We start from the raw sequence: 6,993 nt of genomic DNA on the forward strand, positions 1-6,993 counted from the left end.
AAAAAAAAAAAAAAGCAAAGCAAAACAAAGCCCTTAACTAGAAGCGGGGGCCTATTCCCAGGTGGGGGAAGTGGTGTAACTCCGCTCCGAGCAGGACACGCTGGCTGCCAGGAGCCCCCCGGGATGCCGGCACGCTTGGTGGGGAAAAATACCAAAACTGATGGGGAAGCCAAAATGAAATTGCAGATTTGGTGGCAAAAATGACTGACACGGCAGATTTGGTGGCAAAAATGACATTGCAGGTTCGGTGGCAAAAATTAAATTGCGGATTTGATGGCAAAAATGACCGCAGATTCGGTGGCAAAAATTAAATTGCGGATTCGGTGGCAAAAATGACTGAAATTGCAGATCGGTGGCAAAAATTAAATCGCAGATTTGGTGGCAAAAATTAAATTGTGGATTTGGTGGGAAAAATGACTGACATTGCAGATTTGGTGGCAAAAATGACATTGCAGATTCAGTGGCAAAAATTAAATTGTGGATTCGGTGGCAAAAATGACTGACATTGCAGATTTGGTGTCAAAAATGACATTGCAGATTTGGTGTCAAAAATGACATTGCAGGTTCGGTGGCAAAAACTAAATCGCAGGTTCGGTGGCAAAAATGACTGACATTGCAAATTTGGTGCCAAAAATGACATCGCAGATTCGGTGGCAAAAATTAAATCGCAGATTTGCTGGCAAAAATTAAATTGCAGATTTGGTGGGAAAAATGACTGACATTGCAGATTTGGTGGCAAAAATGACATTGCAGATTCAGTGGCAAAAATTAAATTGTGGATTCGGTGGCAAAAATGACTGACATTGCAGATTTGGTGGCAAAAATGACATTGCAGATTTGGTGTCAAAAATGACATTGCAGGTTCGGTGGCAAAAACTAAATCGCAGGTTCGGTGGCAAAAATGACTGACATTGCAAATTTGGTGCCAAAAATGACATTGCAGATTTGGTGGCAAAAATGACATTGCAGGTTCAGTGGCAAAAACTAAATCACAGGTTCGGTGGCAAAAATGACTGACATTGCAGATTTGGTGGCAAAAATGACATTGCAGATTCGGTGGCAAAAATTAAATTGCGGATTCGGTGGCAAAAATGACTGACATTGCAGATTTGGTGGCAAAAATTAAATCGCAGATTTGGTGGCAAAAATGACATTACAGGTTCAGTGGCAAAAACTAAATCGCAGGTTCGGTGGCAAAAATGACTGACATTGCAGATTTGGTGCCAAAAATGACATTGCAGATTTGGTGGCAAAAATGACATTGCAGGTTCAGTGGCAAAAACTAAATCACAGGTTCGGTGGCAAAAATGACTGACATTGCAGATTTGGTGGCAAAAATGACATTGCAGATTCGGTGGCAAAAATTAAATTGTGGATTCGGTGGCAAAAATGACTGACATTGCAGATTTGGTGGCAAAAATTAAATCGCAGATTTGGTGGCAAAAATGACATTGCAGGTTCGGTGGCAAAAACTAAATCGCAGGTTCAGTGGCAAAAATGACTGACATTGCAAATTTGGTGCCAAAAATGACATCGCAGATTCGGTGGCAAAAATTAAATCGCAGATTTGCTGGCAAAAATTAAATTGCAGATTTGGTGGGAAAAATGACTGACATTGCAGATTTGGTGGCAAAAATGACATTGCAGATTCAGTGGCAAAAATTAAATTGTGGATTCGGTGGCAAAAATGACTGACATTGCAGATTTGGTGGCAAAAATGACATTGCAGATTTGGTGTCAAAAATGACATTGCAGGTTCGGTGGCAAAAACTAAATCGCAGGTTCGGTGGCAAAAATGACTGACATTGCAAATTTGGTGCCAAAAATGACATTGCAGATTTGGTGGCAAAAATTAAATTGTGGATTCGGTGGCAAAAATGACTGACATTGCAGATTTGGTGGCAAAAATTAAATCGCAGATTTGGTGGCAAAAATGACATTACAGGTTCAGTGGCAAAAACTAAATCGCAGGTTCGGTGGCAAAAATGACTGACATTGCAAATTTGGTGCCAAAAATGACATCGCAGATTCGGTGGCAAAAATTAAATCGCAGATTTGCTGGCAAAAATTAAATTGCAGATTTGGTGGGAAAAATGACTGACATTGCAGATTTGGTGGCAAAAATGACATTGCAGATTCAGTGGCAAAAATGACTGATATTGCAAATTTGGTGGCAAAAATTAAATTGCAGATTTGGTGGCAAAAATTAAATTGCAAATGTGGGTTTTGGGTGGTTTTTTTGGGTTGGGGTTTTTTTTTTTTCCCCACTAATAGCCTGGCAGGGACAGTGGTTAAATTACAGAAGAGCTGGAGATGGGGTTTCTCTGAAATGTAAAGCTTCCATACGTCCTGGCTGGCCTGCAGCGCCCGTGGGAGCGGCGCAGCGGCCCCCGCGCTTCATTGGCCGTACAGGTGATTGAGCGCTTAGAAAGTCTGTCGCGGTCCATCGCCGAAAAGTCGTCAAATGGGCTATAAAAGCGTTGTCGGAGGAGAGAATATTAATGCCCACCAGAAAGAAAACACACCAGCAGACTGAAAAAAAGTAGCAACGTTCATAGTGGACGGTTAGCAGCTCAAAAATTCAAGTTATTTGGGTGAATTGGATTTTTAAAAATCAAATTTGATTTTTTAAATTGAATTTGATTTTTAAAGCTCAAAATTGAGTTGGATTTTTTAAATTAAATTCGATTTTTAAAGCTCAAAATCATCTGATTTTTAAAATTCCCATAGAAACAGCATCGCACGCTGTGCGTGGTGTGAGAGCAGCGTGACAGAACTGGTCTTGGAATGGGAAGTGCCAATGAAAAATTGCACTCGTGCATTTCCAGTTCCTCCCAATTCCCCTTTGGGTGGGTTTTGCCTGTGCTGGATGAGACAGGGACAGAAACGAGTGGGGCGTTAAAAAAAAAAAAAAAAAAGGGATGGGACATGAGCGAGCGTTCAACAGCGAGGAAAAGGCGATTTCAGAAGCGACCGCTCCCTTTGGAAAAAATAAAATAAATGTTACCTAGCTGTGCCTCCGGGATTATTTCAGGGCATCCACTCTGTCCCCGCGGCCGAGTCGGACGCAGCTCGCTCTGCCGGGGCCGGCAGCGGCCGCGAAAGCGGGGAAGGAAAATGCGCGTGGGGAGGTGATGTGCGCGGGGAGCAAACGGAGCCCCTCCGTGCCCTCCCGTAGCGGAGGTGCCAGGGGTGACCCGGAAAGGCAGAACAACCCCACAACAATTCCACAGGTCAGGAATAATGAGGTTATCCAAGTAACGCGGCGTCGCGTTTAACCCGCGGGACTCTCTGCTGCTCTCTCCAGCCAAACTTGAACGGCGCTGGAGTTTTTCGGGAGCTGCGGGGAAAGCGTCGCCCGCTCTGGGGAAGTCAAAACCCATTAAATTTGGAAAAAGAGAAATTTGCTGCTTGAGGGCACAGAGGAGCATCAGTCAGCGGGGGAGCCCGGAGGGAGCTTTTCCTGGGGCAGGTTGTTCCCTCCTTGCGGTGAATTTTCCTGCTTTTTCCTAGCACGGGAAGTTCACGATCCCGTTTTGTGTCGTAAAATTGGATTCCGGGGTCTGACTTGACGGGGAAAGCGGGATTGAGCCCCAGGATGTGCGGAGCCGGTAGCGTTGAGCCCCAAACCCGTGGCTGCTTTTGGGCTGAGCCGCATCCCGGGGCGCCGAGTTCCTCGTGTGCGCCCATGGAATCGTGGAGTCATTCCTGGTGGGAGCAGCATCCGCCACGGAACCGCTCCTTTGGGCTGCTTTTATCAAACCCGCCGGTGCCGTCGCCGCTCTCCTCCTGATGAATCATTGCTCCTCCCTCACCTTCTCGACCCCTTTTGCAATTTCGCGGGCTTTTGGCTCGATTTGCCGATGATGAGAAAATTATCCAGATAAAGTAAAAGTTGGGGCAAAGCCGGGAATGTCCGGGCAGAGCCGCAGCTGCGCCCTGGCGACCCGCTTTCACCTCTGCCATTGACCTCGGAAAAGATGTTTTTTCCCCCTTGGACTTTCATGGCTTTATCTCCAGAGGGGGAAATGCTGGGGGGAAAAAAAATCAAACCAACCCCCAAAACTCCCTAAAAACCTGAATCTTTTTTAGGTTTTTCCCCCCTTATCTTTGAATTCCCACCAGTGGGAAAAGAAACAGATTCTTACGAAAATATGTGCCGGTGGCTTATTTCTGCCCCGCTCCCAGCCCCTCAAAGGGGCGTTTTCACACACTTCCAAAGCGGCGGGAGACATTTTGGGATGCGGGCTCCGTTCACCCACGCTGCTGCGTCGGGGAGGCCGAGAGCATCTCAGGGATGGGGTTTTTCCCTTGGGAAAGGGAGGAGGAGAGCCCAGGCCTCCCGCTTTGCCGGGCGTGTCTATGGTCGGCCCCCCCGGTTTGGGGGTTCCCGGGGTGTTTTCCGTGGCAGACGCTGCCGTGGGGGGCCGAAGCGAAGCCGTTGGGGGTGAACGTGCTTCTCTTCGACGTCTTTTCGCGACTCGCGAACGGCTGTCCCGGCCCGGGAGACGCGCGGCGTCCCCCTCCGGACTGATCCCGGGGGACGAGGGGAGAGCCGAGCCCCCCTTCCCTCGTTTTCCTTGCGTACTGGGGGGGGATCCGAGCCCCTGAGGTGCCCGGGCTGGCTGGGCAGGGGGATCCAGGGCTGCAGCTGGAGTGCTGGCACTGGGAGGGGGGTGCCAGCCCTGGGAGGGGGGGTGCCAGCCCTGGGAGGGGGGTCCCAGCCCTGGGAGGGGGGGTGCCAGCCCTGGGAGGGGCTGCTGGCACTGGGAGGGCAGTCCCAGCCCTGGGAGGGGGGTGCTGGCACTGGGAGAGGGGTGCTGGCACTGGGAGAGGGGGTGCTGGCCCTGGGAGGGGGGTGCGGGCCCTGGGAGGGGGTCCCGGCCCTGGGAGGGGCTGCTGGCACTGGGAGGGGGGGGTGCCAGCCCTGGGAGGGGGGTGCTGGCACTGGGAGAGGGGTGCCGGCACTGGGAGGGGGGGTCCCAGCCCTGGGAGGGGGGTGCTGGCACTGGGAGGGGGGTCCCAGCCCTGGGAGAGGGGTCCCAGCCCTGGGAGGGGCTGCTGGCACTGGGAGGGGGGGTGCCAGCCCTGGGAGGGGGGGTGCTGGCACTGGGAGAGGGGTGCTGGCACTGGGAGGGGGGGTGCTGGCCCTGGGAGGGGGGTGCCAGCCCTGGGAGAGGGGGTCCCGGCCCTGGGAGGGGCTGCTGGCACTGGGAGGGGGGTGCCAGCCCTGGGAGGGGGGTGCTGGCACTGGGAGAGGGGTGCCGGCCCTGGGAGGGGGGGTGCTGGCACTGGGAGGGGGGGTGCCAGCCCTGGGAGAGGGGTCCCAGCCCTGGGAGGGGCTGCTGGCCCTGGGAGGGGGGGGTGCCAGCCCTGGGAGGGGGGTGCTGGCACTGGGAGAGGGGTGCCGGCACTGGGAGGGGGTCCCAGCCCTGGGAGGGGGGTGCTGGCACTGGGAGGGGGTCCCAGCCCTGGGAGGGGGGGTCCCAGCCCTGGGAGAGGGGTCCCAGCCCTGGGAGGGGCTGCTGGCACTGGGAGGGGGGTGCCAGCCCTGGGAGGGGGGGTGCCAGCCCTGGGAGGGGGGGTGCTGGCACTGGGAGAGGGGTGCTGGCACTGGGAGAGGGGTACGGGCCCTGGGAGGGGGGTCCCAGCCCTGGGAGGGGGGTCCCAGCCCTGGGAGAGGGGTCCCAGCCCTGGGAGGGGCTGCTGGCACTGGGAGGGGGGGTGCCAGCCCTGGGAGGGGGGTGCTGGCACTGGGAGAGGGGTGCCGGCACTGGGAGGGGATCCCAGCCCTGGGAGAGGGGTGCCGGCACTGGGAGGGGGGTCCCAGCCCTGGGAGGGGGGGTGCTGGCACTGGGAGGGGATCCCAGCCCTGGGAGAGGGGTGCTGGCACTGGGAGGGGGGGGTGCCAGGGTAGCGGCCGGGCAGGGAACACCGGGGAGTGCGGCAGGAGGGATTTGGGGAAGGTGTTTTGGGAAGGTGTTCCAGGGAGGTGCTTTGGGAAGGTGCTTTTGAGAGGGAAACACTTTAGAAAGTTTTCGGAGGATGCTTTGGGAAGGTGTTTTGGGAAGGTGCTTCGGGATGGTGTGAGGCACTTTGGGAAGGTGCTTTTGGGAGGCGCTTCAAGAAAGTGTTTTAGGAATACACTTTGGGAAGGTGCTTTGGGAAGGTGCTTTAGGACCATGCTTTGGGAAAATGCTTTGGGAAGGTGCTCTAGGAAGGTGTTTTGGGAAGGTGTTTTAGGAAGATGCTTTGGGAAGGTGTTTTAGGAATATGCTTTGGGAAGGTGCTTTAGGAATACACTTTGGGAAGGTGCTTTAGGAAGACACTTTGGGAAGGTGCTTTAGGAATATGCTTTGGGAAGGTGCTTTAGGAAGACACTTTGGGAAGGTGCTTTAGGAATACACTTTGGAAAGATGCTTTAGGAATGTGCTTTAGGGAGGCACTTTAGGAAGGTGCTTTGGGATGGTACTTTAGGAAGATACTTTGGGAAGGTGCTTTAGGAAGGTGCTTTGGGACAGTGCTTTAGGAATATGCTTTAGGAAGGTGCTTTAGGAATACACTTTGGGAAGGTGCTTTGGGAAGGTGCTTTAGGAAGGTGCTTTGGGACAGTGCTCTAGGAATATGCTTTAGGAAGGTGCTTTAGGAATACACTTTGGGAAGGTGCTTCAGGAAGGTGCTTTAGGAATACACTTTGGGAAGGTGCTTTGGGAAGGTGCTTTAGGAAGGTGCTTTGGGACAGTGCTTCAGGAAGGTGCTTTGGGAATACACTTTGGGAAGGTGCTTTGGGAAGGTGCTTTAGGAAGGTGCTTTGGGACAGTGCTTCAGGAAGGTGCTTTGGGAATACACTTTGGGAAGGTGCTTTGGGAAGGTGCTTTGGGAAGGTGCTTTAGGAAGGTGCTTCAGGAAGGTGCTTTGGGAATACACTTTGGGAAGGAGCTTTAGGAAGGTGCTCCAGGAAGGTGCTTTGGGACAGTGCTTCAGGAAGGTGCT

Source organism: Pelecanus crispus, chromosome 4, assembly GCF_030463565.1.
Source record: "Pelecanus crispus isolate bPelCri1 chromosome 4, bPelCri1.pri, whole genome shotgun sequence".
Lineage (NCBI taxonomy): Eukaryota > Metazoa > Chordata > Aves > Pelecaniformes > Pelecanidae > Pelecanus > Pelecanus crispus.